The sequence below is a fragment of the Antechinus flavipes genome, chromosome 3 (genome assembly GCF_016432865.1).
Source record: "Antechinus flavipes isolate AdamAnt ecotype Samford, QLD, Australia chromosome 3, AdamAnt_v2, whole genome shotgun sequence".
NCBI classification, from domain to species: domain Eukaryota; kingdom Metazoa; phylum Chordata; class Mammalia; order Dasyuromorphia; family Dasyuridae; genus Antechinus; species Antechinus flavipes.
Window position 1 is genome coordinate 480063424 of NC_067400.1, and position 13506 is coordinate 480076929.

At 35.6% G+C, this 13506-nt stretch overlaps 1 long non-coding RNA gene across 2 annotated transcripts; it reads right to left on the bottom strand.

Annotated features, from left to right (window-relative positions):
- Positions 1 to 3242: 3242 nt before the first annotated feature.
- On the bottom strand, positions 3243 to 12817 carry LOC127554843 (uncharacterized). Of its 2 annotated transcripts, XR_007952089.1 has the most exons (4): positions 12732 to 12817; positions 12153 to 12275; positions 11570 to 11799; positions 3243 to 4091 (listed from the first exon to the last, which is right to left on the bottom strand). It is a non-coding gene; the product is annotated as an uncharacterized LOC127554843 (long non-coding RNA). The 2 variants fall into 2 exon arrangements; XR_007952088.1 differs by lacking the exon at positions 3243 to 4091 and having other exon boundaries at positions 9293 to 11799.
- Between the last annotated feature and the right edge of the window lie 689 nt (positions 12818 to 13506).

Genomic DNA, 13506 nt, shown 5'->3' on the forward strand with positions numbered 1-13506 from the left:
AGGTTCGTTGTAGGCAAAAAGCCACCTTTATTCTGTGAGAGAAACCAGAAGTATATACTAGGATCTCTCTAGGAGACCCCATGCTGTGAGGCTAAGCCTTGATACCTATAGTAGTGGTGACGGAGCAACAGTGAGGCAAGTTTGATTCATAGTAGTGCTTTGATTTGAACCTGGTTCCTGTAGGTCCTTGTCTGTACTCGGACTACTTGAAGCTGGTGTAAACCAGTCTGTAATTTAAATGCGTCAGAGTTCATCTATAAAAGTGAGCTCAGAGCACAGCTTGCTTGCTAGGCTAACGCCCAGTAGTAGCTCTGGAAAACGGTATCTCCTAATAATAAAAAGAGAAATGAGGGGGAAAAAAGTGGTATTGGCATGGAGATCCAGACAATCTGGACTTCTGTTTATTTAATCTTAATAGAAATTATATCTAATCATTTTTCACATTTTCCAAAAAGAAAGATCCTTAACTAAGAAGTGAAGGTATTTTAAAACACTGAAGTTCCTTTCCTTCATCTCCACCTAAGTTTCCAACAATATGACCTATAAAATGAGAAGATTGGACTATATAAGAAGTGTTAGACATGCAGCCTGAAGGCCATATGTGACCCAAAACACTTCTGAATGTGACCAGAATCAGATTAAAATATAGTTCCTATCTGATTTTAATATATTTATAGATTAATAAAGAATTATATAAAGATGAATTTCTAAGTCAATATGTGACCCACAGGGATCCTCATGTATGATTTAGTAGCCCTTGTTTTCAATTGAATTTGACATTATCTTAAACCAAAACCAATCTGATTCTCATTGATTGGCCAGACGAGATGATCTCAAGGTGTCCTCTAGTTCTAAATGCCACAGGAATACCATGTCATAAGAATGTCACAACCAAATTAAGGGTTGGGGCTAGGAAAACTTAGGCTATAGATAATTTTGTTACATACACAAGAGAGAAGGATGTTAAATGCTAAGATGGAGAGAATCTAGAATATGGAGGAGAATTCTGGACACCCATTTCTTGAAAACTGTGTACTTGTATATCTGTCATCTGGGGGAAAGGATTAGAGGAGATTGGCACCCAATATGGACTCTGAAATTCCTAATTCTATTCTATCTTTCCCAAAGAATTGATCTTTCCTGTCTTGTGACTGACAATCTTATTTACTTCACTGTTTCCATGAGTTGGACCTCTTCAATCCTTTGCAGTCTGGCTTCCACCCTCATTACTCCTCTCCTGTTACTAATGATATCTCTTACCAGTTAAATCCAATGGGTTTTTCTTAATCCCCATTTTATATCACCTTTGCAGTTTTTGACCTTGCTGATTTCTTGCTATAGATGTTAATCCACAGCTCTAGCTAGAGCTTGCCTTCTCTTCATACTTTCAGTTCTAGTTACTAGTTCAATGATCTCAACAAAATTGATTCTCAAATGTATAATTCAGCTCTAATCTCCTAAACTCCCATTCTCCACCTAGATTTCCCATTGGCATAATAGTAAATAGCATATCAAAAGTGGAGCTCATTTTTTTTTTAACCACCTAAACCCACTTCTCCGTATTCACCTATTGTTTTGAGAGCACTGCCATCCTGGTGAAGTGTAGAGAGTGATCCTGGCCAAATCACTTAACCCTGTTTGCATCAGTTCCATAAAATGAGCTGGAGAAGGAAGTGGCAAACCACTCCAGTATCTTTGCCAAGAAAGCTCCAGTAGGGTCATAAAGAATTGGACATGACTGAAAAATGACAAACCACCACAACCTTTCAGTCTCTTAATTTTACAGACTTCAATCTTCCCAGCCAGGCACCATTCTAAATGCCGCTGCCAAAATAATTTCCTTCGGATTCAGAAGTGGCCAGGTAATTCTCCTGTTCAAAAGTCTTTAATACTACTCTCTAGAACAGGAATTCTTAACCTGTAGTCTGTAAGCTTTTAAATATTTAAAGTTTTTTTGATAATTTCAATGTAATTACTTGTCTCTGTAATTATGTTTTATTGATATTTATATTTATTTGTACATATATAATATACTAAAAAAATTCAAGGTAATTTTTTGCTAGTTATTGATGTGAAGACCTTGGCAGCTGTTGTGTTTATATTTGTATTTTTGTGTATGTGAATACTTGTTGGGGTCAGGGAGATTAGAATAAAGTTTCTTAGAGTGTAGTGGTTGAGTTAAGATTTATCTATGGGGGGCAGTTGTTTAGTGCCATGGATAGAGCATAGGCCCTGAAGTAAGGAGGAGGACTTGAGTTCAAATCTAACCTCAGATACTTACACTTTCTAGCTGTGTAATGCTGGGCAAATCACTTAACCCCAATTGCCTTAGGGGAAAAAAAAGATTTATCTATAGGTCTGCCCTTCCTTTTACTATCCAGGCAAGCACTGTCTGTGGCCACCTCTACTTCATCAGGGCCTGTCTTGCCTCCAACATTTCAATCTCTTTTCTATTTTGCATTCTTTTCCTACTTTAACATACTTCTATACTTCATCCTATTTGCCTCAACCCAGTGATTATGAGTTCTCAAATGATGTCCAAATCTTCTTGAACCTCTAATGACTGCTTCCACATTTTCATTTGCCATAAACCAGCCCCCTCAAATTCCCATTCTAAAGCTACCCTATCACTGTGCTCTCTGGAATGTCTGCACTATAAGCAACATATTACCATCTTAAAACTTTTTACTTTTTTGCTTCCTTCATATATATATATATATATATTTTTTTTTTTTTTTTTTTTTTTTTTTTTTTTTTTTTTGCATTCACTGAAACCTGACACCTTCCTGATGACACAATTTTCCTGGCTTCCTTTCTCACACTGATTGTAAAAACTCATGTACCCGACTGCCCTGGTTGTGGTAAAGGAATTGGATTACTCCTTGCTCCTCATTGCCACTCTTCTACTCTTCGATCAGAGTAATCTCTTCTGCTTTGAGGTTCATTTAATAGGGTTATCATCTTATCAAATTTCTGGAAACTGTTTTCTACAGACTTCTATTATATTCTTCTTTCTTCAGTGAGTACAGTGCCTGACTCATAGTCTTTCTGTCCTTCTTGACTCCAGTTCTCATATTAGAAACTTCAAGAAATATATTGATACTCCCTCCAATACTCTAATCTTCCAAGTCCTTATCTTACCCATTTCCCATTACCTGTTCTTTCATCCTATCATACATTGGCTATATAGAGAGATAATTAGATCCTTGATCTTGCCATCACTCATAGATATTTCACATTCATGTTCATGATTTCTGAAATTTATCTGATTACAATCCTTTTTTTTTAAAAAAATAACTTTTTATTGACAGGACAAGATAATCCTTTAACAATTTCCTAATTAGTTTGCTATCCCAGTTCATCACAATGGTTTTTCCAAACCTTTTCATCCCTTCTCAAGTTTTTTACAGCTGTCCCTCCCCTATCTTGAGAGCCTTCTTCATCTGAATACCTTGCTTCATATTTCACTGAAAAAATTGAGACAATTTATAGAGACCTCCATCTTTTTTTTCTTCCTCTTCATCTTATTTCATTTATTAATGTAGAAGAATAAAAAATCAAGATTATCAAAGGAATTGATAAAAAAAAAAAAAAAATGTAAAGGTTAGTGTCCTAGCAGAACCAGACCTAAAACTATTACTATAAAGCAGCAGTTATTGAAACCATATAGTACTGGCTAAAAAATAGAGTGGCTAGGACACATTATAGTATATAAAAGATCTATCCAAGCCCTTAGATTGGCTCTGTGTCTCTCTACCTCTACCCATGGTATCTTTCTTTATATTTGTGAGTAAATAAGTGATTCATATATGCTATACAAATGTCCATTAGTGATTATTTCAAATATCTGCATCATGGGCCATTGTGCTTTTTCTTGGTCAGACCACATCTGGAATACTGTGATTTGCTCTGGGCATTAGATTTTAGGAGGAACTTTCATAGTCTGGAGAGCATCCAAATAAAGGCAATCATAATGGTAAAGGGCCTTGAATTCATGGCATAAGAGGAACAGTTGAAGGAACTGGGCATGTTTATTCTGGAAAACAGAAGACTTTCAGGAACTTGATGGCTTTCTTCAAGTATTTGGAGGCCTGCATTGTAGAAGAGATAATAAAGGTGAAAAATAAAGAAAAGATCAATAAAAACATGAAAAATACATAACAATTTAATAAAGAAAACATGGAAAAAATAGGGCAATACTACTTTACTAAATTTAATATACACATTTAAAAACATAAATAACAGTTTATAGTTTATATACCATAATCCTTAAAATTTTTGTTTATTTGAATGTGTTTGTAAATGATTAATCTCATATTATAAAAGGTAACAAAAAAGGAGGGTATTGATTTATTCTGTTTGGTTCCAGAGGATAAAACTTGGAGCCATGATTAAAAGTTGCAAAGAGACAAATTTAGGCTTAATACAAGAAAAACTTCCAAATAACTAGCTGTAATGCTCTCTCTAAAAATGTAATATTCTCTGTTGAGGTTTTCTTGGAGTCTCTGGAGCATCCTTCATTTCAGTTCAGTAATCACCACAAATACAGCCAGGTATTAAAGTCTAAATCCTTTATTGTCTCCTTCAAAGTCTTATCTCCTTCACTTGGGGCTCGACTAGTTTTCTGGGGGCTTTCTGGAGTCTTGGATTCAGTGGAGAAGCAAAGAAGGAGAGTCTGCCACCGAGGTGGTGTGAAATGGGATGAAACTATCTGAGTCCAAGGAGGTTTCAGCCTCCAGCTTTCTGTCTGCTAGTCTCTCAATTTCCCTGGCTGAGGCTTCTAGATTATATGCCCCACGCTGAGTATAAACCAATCATTATATCACTAGGAAACCATTATTTGTTGCAGGATTAAATCAATACTAAACTAGATTTAACCATTGTCTCCTCAATTCCACTTAGTACCTTGTTTCAAGTTGTGAGGGATGTAGAAGACTCTTACCCAAAATGACTACTCGGAGATCATTCAGTAGAAAACAGAAAAGTTGTTTATTAAAACCTCCAGAGGATGAGTCCTCCCATCATGAGATAAGAAAGAGAAAGCTCATGGTAGGAGGGCTAAAGAAGTAGTAAAGATACATAGCTTTTATACAAGAGATTATATCACCAGTAAGAGAGCATTGAGAAGGGGAGGGGGAGGCATCTAATTTGTTATTGCTATTTGGAGAGATTGGAATGGAAGACTTTTGTTTTTCCGAAATCTCCAGATTTCTAGGAAACAGAAAATCAGGCCTTCAGGCTTAATTAGGCAGATAGTGGTCAAGCTAATAGACTAAATATGGATAAATGTCATCAGCTGTAAATATGTTTATAGCTGGCCAAGGCTCAAGTAAATATGAGCCTGCACATATTATACAGGTCATAGGGGAAACACAGAAATAATGAAAATAAATACAGAAAAAGAATTCATATATTCCTGTAAGTTTTTCACTTTATCTCTCTCTGTTCCACACAAAGTTCTGGCCATAACATCTCCATAACATTATTCTTGTAGGATTAAATCAATCATACTGAACCATGCTAAATTAGATAACTATTGTCTCTATCAATTCCACTGACTTAGTACCTTGTAAGACTCCTTTGTTTCAAGTTCAGACTTCTGGCCCATAACAACTAACATTATCTAAAAATAGAAAGAACTGCCTTGAGAGGAGGTCTTTAATAATAGACTAGTAGATCATTGGTTTCAGAATGTTTTAGAGGCAATTATTGTTTAGGTCTGGGTTGGACTAAATGACTACTACAACCCTTTCTATTGTGAATGGGTACCCTAAGGTTTCCTTGCATAGTAATTGTGCACTGTTTAGCACTATCCACTAACTACTATTCTTGAGTCCGATCATTTAGCTACTAAATTCTAAATTCATCCAACTTGTATTATCATGCATTCCACATCTCTCCATTTTGTTCAAAATAATGTGTGAGAGTTTCAAAGGCCTCTGTCCTAGCCATGACCAGGACAGCCTCCTCTTAGGAAAAAGCAAAGGTTGTGAGTTTACAGTAGCACATTCAAAGAAAATAAATAGACTGGAATGGTATTCAGGAAACAAGCCCATCATTAAAATTGGATTAGGAGACAATCAAGCAATCATGATTGGTATCTAGATGAAGAAAAATAGAAGATATTGGAGCCTGCATTAGTTAGAATGGACAAGTCCAATAAGAAAATGGAATGGGAGATAGCAATTATTAAGGACACATTTGAACTAATAGGGAATTTTTCTTTTGATATCATTTCTTAATGTAGGAGTATTATACTATTGAGGGCAACTTGGTGGCACACAGGATAGAAAACTCTTTGTATTCAAATTCTGTATCAGACTTATTAGTTGTGCAACATTGAGCAATTCACTTACCCTATTTGCCTGAGTTTCCTCATCTATAAAATGAGCTGAAGAAGGAAATGGCAAACTATTCCAATATCTTTGCCAAGAAAACCCCCAATGGAGTCATGAAGAATCATGATTGAAAAGTGACTAAACAAGCTATACTATTGTAAATGAGGTAGGAGAGGTGGAATTTGATGATTTTTTTTTAAATTAAAACTTTTTATTTTCAAAATATATGCATGGATAATTTTCAACATATATCCTTACAAAAATCTTGTTCTAATTTTTTCCCTCCCTTCCCCCACATTCTCCCCTAGATGGCAAATGATACAATATGTTAAACATGTACAATTCTTCTATACGTATTTCCACAAATATCATGCTGCACAAGAAAAATCAGATCAAAAAAGAAAAAATGAAAAAGAAAACAAAATGCAAACAAACAACAAAAAGAGCAAAAATACTATGTTGTGGGTCCACATTCAGTTCCCACTGTCTTCTCTCTGGGTACAGATGGCTCTCTTCATCACAAGACCATTGGAACTAACTTGAATCACCTCATTGTTGATGAGAGCCACGCCCATCAGAATTGATCAAGATATAATCTTGCTCTTGCTGTGTATAATGTTCTCCTGGTTCTACTCACTTCATTTAGCATCAGTTCATGTAAGTCTTTTCAGGCCTCTCTAAAATCATCCTGCTGATCATTTCTTATAGAACAATAATATTCCATAACATTCATATACTATAACTTATTCAGCCATTCTCCAACTGATGAACATCCAATCAGTTTGAAACTGGATGATGTTTGTAATGATCTTTCCTTTAGGTAAAAACAGTAGGATGTTATGAAAGAGAACTGGCAACAATTTGGATGGATAAAAGTATTATGTTTGGGAACTTTCTTGGACATGACAATTTTGTCAGTTCTCAGAGAACTGAATGAGAAAAATAGCAGTCTTGAAAAGAGAGAACAAGTAGTGTATGTTTTTTCATTAGTCTAAGAATAATTGCTATTCATCAACTTAAGTAATTATTGGATGCTCCACTTTTTGCAAGCATATCTAAACTACTTTCCATCCATTAGCATTGATAGACAGATGACCATATATAGAAGATAGCTTATTAGTTAATATTTCATTCCCACATGAAATAGACCAATAAAGAAATTCTCTGTTTCTCTTTCTCTGCAATAAAGTGTTTTTCCTAGAGATAGGGATTATATATTCCTTTTTTTTCATCATTTTCCATACTATGGACTCATCATTTGTAGCAAGGGTAGAATTTTAAATTTACAGAATTCATTAAATTTTGCTTTATATAATGCCTAAATTTAAAGAAGTATTTAGAGTTGAGCACTTTTCACCAGCAGCTTAAATTAGGGGGACAATTCATCAATCAATTACTAACTATGGTATTGATCAATAACAATTCAAAGATGTCAAAGTTATGAATCTTACCCAATTTGTGCCTTTTCCCCCATCATCCTTTGTTTTCCAAATAAAATAACCTGGGTTTCACAGACTTACTATGATGTAAGTAGAATATACTTATCCCTACTGACAGTGTATTGTAAAATTCTAAAGTATTTAAAATTTGAGAAATTGGCCAAAATAAAGAAACTGAAGTTTGTTTATAATAAGGAGACATTTTCATCTGGCATTATTTGGCTATCACTTAGGAGAATTATAAAATTGCATCTGTTTGTAAATAGTATGCATTGAAGTTATCTTTGAACCAACCAAGTACCTACAGATCTTAAATGCAAAGATTTCAGTTTTTGGTTTAGGGTAAAAAGACAAATACAAATTAGAAATCAAGAGTGGCCAGAATTTTTCTGGAGTCTTAAGTGAACTATTATGTATTCATTCTGTCTGATTTTTCTCCATTTATAAATAAAGGCTAAATGTCCTTATATGTGCTTATTGTTAACTGTTATTGGAACATGAGAAAAAAAATCATAACCTAATCCTAAATTGCAATTAGCGAAACTTTGCTATTTGGAGTAATATCTTTTTGGTTATAATTTGACATCATTCTAAGTTTTGATTTCAGATACAATTATTTGATCTGTCATTAAGTCAACTATCACTCAAGGGGAATGCCATTTATTGCCCAACTGGAAAATTGCTATAGGTGGTTGTCTGTTCCTAAAAAAAAGTTTAAGGATTAGCAAAAGTAGAATTCTCTTGACTGCATTTTCCATTATGTTATTTCCCTCAGGAAATTTTCTCTCTTGGTTAATTCTGAACCTGCGTATGATACCCTCTGAACAAAGTACAATTTTGCATTTCCCTCTTTTTTCCTTTCATAACAAATTTCTATAATCAGGGCAAGTGATAAGGGGAAGTTTTTTGTCATGATACTAAATCAATTAATAGCTAATATTAAAATATCTTAGTTAATAAAATAGAACTCAAGTATGAATGATCTTACTATTTTTCATCTATATTTATGATCAACTCCAGATCTTATGCCATCAGTTCTGAGGCTTTCCATTTTCTTGCTTATATGTTTATATATATATTAGGTTCTTAGAGTAGCTCATTTTTTCAAGTTTATATGAGGATAATATGTATCCTCAAAAAGGTAGGATAAGACAAAAATATAAAAGTTTTAAAAAATCTTAATGGATATATACCACAAAAGATATAGCACCCTCCAAATCTATAAAGAAATAAGTGGGGAGGTATAGGTGGATGGGGAAGTAAAATGTGAGGGAAGAAGACGAGGGAGGAGGGATTCCTGGGTAGGGGGAGGTTAAGTAATAGTATGCCAACGTATGGAGCAGAATTTAATCAAAGAGTCAGCAGAGATAGGAAAGACATGTGTGTATCTGGGGTATGTGTGGGTGTATGTGTATGTATGTGTATATCTATATATGTATATATTGGAGTCCAGTCCCAGTGAATACCAAGAATGTGAATATATATTGAATGTACCACAAGCCAAACAGAAAAATATGCTTTGCAATATTTTGTTTATTAATCTGAGAGTCAGAGTTTATATGCTCTTTAAGCTCATATTGCATTTACACCAGTTACCTCCAGGTGGAACTATGTACCTTCCGGGTTTAATGTATAGACCATATTTTGACATTCCAGTTCCACCTTAACTAGCAATAACAAAGTATCATAACAGGGTCTTTGTCAAAACAGAGTTGTAAATAGCATTCTGACACCTTTGGATCATTTCTACTAAAGACATATTTTGTTTTTCCCCAGCTAATGCTTTCTTACAACTGGCATTAACATTTTGAAGAGCAAGTTGTTTCAATAAAATTTAAACTGCTTCCCCATGTTGATTGAAGGCTGAATCGCCATCATTAAGAGACTGACAAAGTCAGCAAAGATCTCATTGGATCTTTGCATGATTTTTGTATAGAATGTCCCTCTGTCCCAGCTACCTGATTGATTTTTGTTCAATTCCAATTCAATATGTGTACTATATTGATATCAGGTGGACAAGGATCAATCTTATATATAAATCCTCATGTTAGCCTAGTGATAAACTACTTTCCCTTCTTGTTTACCGTTTTTTTCTTTAATTGTTGAACTCACCAAGCGGTCACTCTCCAGCTAGGTCATTCAAGTTCCTGTTCGGGTGCTAGCTGTTGGAGTCCAAGTCTAGTGAGTACCGAGAGTATGAATATGTATTGAATATTCCACAAGCCCGGCAGAAAAACATGCTTTGCTATTTTTCGTTTATTAATCTGAGGTCCAGAGTTTATGTATTCTTTAAGTTAGTGTTGCATTAACATCAGCTACCTTCAGGTGGCACTATGTACATTCCGGGTTTGATGTAGACCATAGTTCTACATTTCAGTTCCACCTTAACTAACAAGTATTTATCATAACAGGGTCTTAAATAACAGTAACTATTAATAAGAAGGTATTATTTGTCAAAACAGAGTTGTAAATAGCGTAATTGTGCTGCCTGTTCCTGTCACATGCATTCTCCATTAAGATTATCCTAAATTTATCTCAAGTATATCTTTCATTCATAATTAAGGGAGGTGGTTAACCAATGCTTTGAATTATTTGCCCTTACAGAGAGCAGGTCTCAAGTAATACCTTAACTGGACTCTTCCTGTACATGGATTTATTCAATACTGGCCCTACACGTGTATGTAAATATATCTTTTCTTATCTATAGCCTACTTGGGGGATGGTGGGGGGAATGAAAGGGGGAAAAAAGAATAAATTAGATAAGGTACACAGCAAAGATCAAAATAACAACTTATAAGGAAGTAAAGAATAGATGGATATTTGTGAATATAACTTCTTCTACTAATATATATACTTTCTTAAATTGGTTTTAGTTGTCCTATATTTTGAATCCTCCCTGATGTTCTGTGAGGCACACGATAATATTCTCTTTTATTTGGTATTGCTTTTCTGTTTTTCTTTTTGCTTATTCTGTTTCTTCAAATAAAATAAATTTGGAAAAAAAAGGGAGGGGAGGCAACTAAATGACAAAGTGAATAGAGCACTGGCCCTGGAGTCTAGAGGTTCAAATCTGACCTCAGCCACTTAACACTTACTAGCTGTGTGACTCTGGGCAAGTCATTTAACCTCAATTGCCTCATCCCCCTCTAAAAAAAATTAATGGAGTAATAAACTCTGGGAAATCAAAATAGTATTAGATTCTTTTTCCCTAAGAACTTGTAATTCCCTAAGAACTATATAATTTGCTTCCAATTATTTTTATTTTTCTTTGGGGACATCACAGAAATTATCTTTTTGGTGACAGGAAGAGGAAAGCGAGATTAAAAATTAGTGTATAGTTAAAATGATAAAAATAACAATTCATATTTCTATTTTATTTTAGAATTAAAAAGAACTATTGATTTTCATAATAACCTTGTAAGGGAAGTAATATAAGTATTTCCGAACCTTTTTAAAGTTGAAGAAACTGAGTTTAGAAACTTGTCCATGATCATTCAGTAAGGAAATAAGTAGAGCTAGGATTCACATCCAGGCTTCCTAGTTCAATGTTTGTTCTATCACGCTATTATGGTGTGGTAAAAACCACAGAGGGAAAAAGTTGCATAGGAGGGAGAGAAAGAAGAAATGAGGATATAATGGGAAGGAGTGGTATCTTGGTCTCAAAAAGTCTAATTCAAGGTAGATCGTCCTCTATAATCGCAAGTTGTTTTCACATACATGGACACTCTATATTACTAGAGAAGAGAAGGGACTGGTCAGTGGATCCTGCTAATAAGGGTAGGAAACACCAACCTCTTAGGAGTCACAAATATTTCAGACCAAAAAATGCGAGTGTAGTCTTCAGATTGAGGTCATAGTTCTCCAGAAATTACTGTCTGAGGGGAAAAGTCAGGGCTGCTAGAACTTATTACAGAAGTTTTGACTCCAACAGCACGCATATATCCATGTATCTCCATGTCTTACTATTTTCATTGATTTACAATGTTTTTTGCATCCCATCCTTGCAAACTGAATGATTCCATCTAGGGAGGTGGAAAGACAAACATTTCAAGGGTATAAATGAAAGAATTCAAGGCAACTAAAGTGGCTCTCATCTTTCCTGGCCCCACTCTTGCTCCCCCCCCTTTCCCCTTCCCTACCCAGTGATTAGATAAACTTACTTGAAGTGAACTTAGCTTCTATTTAGGAACATCCATGGAAATAAATTCCAGGTATCCCTGGTCTAAGAATTATTTCTACTTGCTCTACCTTCTATAACCACTAGGGACCTCCCCAGACCAGAGACTGAGGTTGCCAGAGCCACGCCCCACACTAGGGCTATCAAGGATTACCCATACCCAGTGAATCAATGGATCTCTCCTCCACCTCCACTTACTCAAGTAGAATTTCTCAATTACACAGCTCTCGTGTTTTTCGGTAGTACAGGTGCCAAATCCCTCTATACACTCTCCATTTTCAAGACTCCTATTACATGTTTTACATTTCAGAGGCACAAAACCTGTTGGATAACAGAAGCAGGGGGTGAATGCTAAGCATGACTGATTAGAATGGAAGATTCTCATCAGCTAAATGGATTTTTTGAGGGCAACTCGGGGCCCTATTCTTAACAACCAACCTCATCTGGGACCACCCTGGTCTGTCTTTCCCAATGGGTATTATTCTCCCTTGCTGAACACATGTTAAGGGACCTATTTCAAAGTGGACCTCGGACCCCATATCAAGCTGGTAGGAAGACAGGAGTGAGATGCCTGAAGATCACAATAGAAGGGAAAAAAACTCCCATTCTCTCCCAGCGGCTTCCCTATTAGTTCCCAAGGGAAGTAGCACAGCCCTAGTCTCAAGACTCCCCAGGGCTAGCGTAATTTGGGAGATAAGACTTGGGAATCTTTGAGGTTCTGTGGAGAGGGCTTCGGGATTTTCTAGAGAGGGGAGAAATTTCCTTATAATTTCTTACCAGCATTTCTTGTTTTTGAACACCCGAAACACCAACTCCCAGCTACAGTCTGTATGAAGCAGAGAAGAGAAATGCCTAAGAAAAGTTTGTTCATTTTATATCAATAGTCCCTGTTGTTGTTTATCCTTTTTCTTGAAAAGGACCAATGACATCACTGGATTATACTGGAGACAGCAAAATTAGAGGAGGCAGTGAACTTGGATGCTGCCTCCAACTTTATATTACCTTGAAGAGGCCTAGGAGGGAACCAAGAGATATGGCTCATTATCTAAGCCTTTCTGATGTTAGATACCCCGTGGGTTGCCATTTCTTTTTACCAATTAAAAAAAAGGGGCTTTTGATCAGTGTAGCAGCTCATCTCTTGGTAGGAGGCAAATCTTCCTAGTATGGAAAAAGTCTCTTGGACTTGTGGGTAGGGGGTGGAGGATATAATCCAAATGACCCAACTCTCCAGTTTATTTTGTGTTATCTTGCCCTGAGGGCTTATGTTCTAACAAGTTAGAAGATGCTACCATCCTTAGAAATCAAGGGATGGCTTTCCCTCAGGAATGATTAGAAGGGATTTCTTATAGACAAGTTATAAAGAAGAAGTATAGGGAATTGGCTTCAGAGGATATATAACCTTTGCTTTCTGACCCCTCTTACTGATTTCAGTGTCAGGCTTTTCCCAGGAGAGAAATTTGATATTGGAGTCAATATCTTGGAATGAAGATGAATTATTTTCTATGCCCAAAGAGATTTGGGCAGTCATGGGAAACTTTAGTGAGTCTTTATT